Source organism: Cynara cardunculus (assembly GCF_001531365.2).
Source record: "Cynara cardunculus var. scolymus isolate 2C chromosome LG 1, CcrdV1, whole genome shotgun sequence".
In the NCBI taxonomy this organism is placed as follows: Eukaryota; Viridiplantae; Streptophyta; class Magnoliopsida; order Asterales; family Asteraceae; genus Cynara; species Cynara cardunculus.
Window position 1 is genome coordinate 41463176 of NC_037528.1, and position 2741 is coordinate 41465916.

The window sequence follows — 2741 nt, forward strand, 5'->3', positions numbered from 1 at the left end:
AATAAAAGACTCAGATTGCTACCTAAAGAAAATAGCATGTTCACAAGATAGCCAATGTATAAGTATTTTTGATCTTTTTGAGAGAAGTGTTCTTATCCTACTTGACATTTGAATATCCACAACCCTTCATAAATGAAGTTCCCCGAACCTGAATTTTTAACAGTGCCAACCAAAAGCTAGATTAAGTTTTTCTTTGTCAAACTAGATTCATCAAAGATATTCATCAAAGGTATTGGGACCTTGATTGGGTTTTGCAGTTGGCCCTTTTTTAATGCTTTGCCTTTTTTACTTCAACTCTCCTTTCGCTCCATAACACAATTTTTCTGCTATGCATCTCATATTGAGGTATTTGGATACTTTGGTCCTTTTCAAACTTTGATGTACATTAACACCCTTTTATGCAAAAGACATAGAACTTTGTTCTTTGATTTTTCTTTTTGGTCTTGATGCATGTATTTCTCATATGTTTCACATTATGCTTGTGTAGGATCCTCCCCAAAACTTGAGGGACTCAATGCCCTCATTGAATGATTACCAAGGCTACAAAAGTGGGCCAAATGAAATGAAGGCCCAAATGATTCTAGTTAAGTTTAGAGCCTAAAAAATAGTTGGCTAGTTCTTGTGGCTTAAACAAAAAATAAGTGGATGGAACAATGGGTTCTTATGGCTATCAAATCAAATCTAACAATCAAGAACAACTTCTTGTTTTATTATATTTTTCTTTTTCTTTCGATAGAGAGGGGGAGACCCCTCTTATCAAGACAAAAATACTAAACGCTAAAAGCAAGCCAAATACACGCTCGGGTGGGGGTAAACCACATCCACCAGAATAAACCAAGGCACCCCAAAGGAAAAGAGAAGAAGCGAAGAGGGGGAGAAGATAAATAAGAAGAGAGAGAGAGAGAGAGAAAGAGAGAGAGAGAGAGAGAGAGAGAGAAACCAACCCCAAGGGAAGGACCCAACCCCAAGGGAAGGACCTAACCAAGCCAAGACTGGGAAGCAACGGGGGACACCACAACGGCAGAAAAAGGGGCCTAAAACAAGCACACACTAGACCGCACCAAGAAAAACGAAAGAGCAAAGGAGCTCACAAGACCAGAAAAACAGCACAAGAGAACAAGCAACTAAGGGAGGTTCCAGACAAGTCGAACCCGGACAACATTAGGGGAGGGCTTGAAGGTCAGGCTGAGGAGCCTGGACCGGACATCATCGATAATTGTCTTCAACACCATACTCTGCGATCTTCTTTTGTTTTTGAAGATGTGATTATTCCTTTCTTGCCACAGGTGGTAAACAGTCCAAGCAAGCACTAATCTATGAATGATAGACCAGACGGTCTTTCCTTTGGTGGCTTGCTGGAATATACCAATAATATCAACCCAATTAAAATCAGTAGGGCTATATGTGAAACATGCGCATAAAATCAGTACCAGACTTAAACTAAGATTAATAAGTGACTCAATGACTTATTAACATCAACAAAGATATTGACTCCATTAATTAACAAACTATAACAAAAATAAGAACTCGAATGACTAAAGGGAATGAAATGAAAAATGGAGCTAAAAACATGGAATTGAGCCTAGCCTACTCTTAATAAGTAGGGTTTGTGTTTGATTTTGCATCAATTTTGGAACATGGCAATCAGAGCAACTTGTTAGAATATTTCCCTTTCCACTTATGCTTCAATTCTTTCCTCAGTACGTCCTTTAATCTTTCTCATAAGCCAAGGATTCAATAACACAAATGGGGGAACATCCGTCACTCTCATCAGGGTCTTTCGTTCCATGAAGCATATTGAGGGTGACTACTTGATCACACATTCTCATTTTCAGTTCTCCTTTTTGATCATCAATTAAAGTTGTTTTTGTTTCAAGAAAGGGTCTTCCAAAAATGATTGAAATTTGTTTATTTTCTTGAAGATCAAGAATAATAAAGTTAACAGAAAACATGAACTTCTTAACTTGTACTCATTGTTATAACGGGGCTATTATTTTAAATTAGTTTTAAAGTTTGGGGGTTGTTTTTAAATTTGTTTGGAGGTTGAGGGGTGTGTTTTGAAAATTTTGCTTAAAAACGTTAAACATACACCGCCTCTTGAAGAAAATATATTGTTGAGTAGAAATTGTTGTATTCAAGTCTTTGTGCTAAAGATGTTTTATAACGCTTTCTAGTCTAGTCTTACTGCTTTGTAGTTTGTTTAATGCTTTGCAAGAAAGGTATATATAGGCACCCTTGGTAGTTGTGATAGTTAAACTTGTTAGCTTTGAGAGATATCCTTGAGAGCTAATCTTGTCCGAGAGAATCCGGACATCAAACTTGTTGGTCCCACCCGGATCTACTAGAGTTACAAATAACAATTTATAGAGGGGGTGAATACAAACACATAAACTTTCACTTTTAAAAACTATATATTGATAAAGAAGATCAATACAGATTTTACATATTGTTTGCGGAAGAGATAAGATACATAACCTATCTAAACATTCCAAGATACATACAAGATTACAAATAGCAATAAGAAAAGATTTGCTACGAGAAATAAGGTAAGAATAAATGTGCTCTTCACTTGTTAAAGTGGTTCTTTCTCTTTAGACAGAGAGTAATGAGAGAAGTAACTTCTTGGGTAACTTCTTAGTGAGGAATATTGATAACTGAGAGGAGAACCACTCAGCTATTTATACCCATTGCATTAAATGCAATTCAGAAGCTACAAAGCACGTGTAAGGTAAGAATAAATG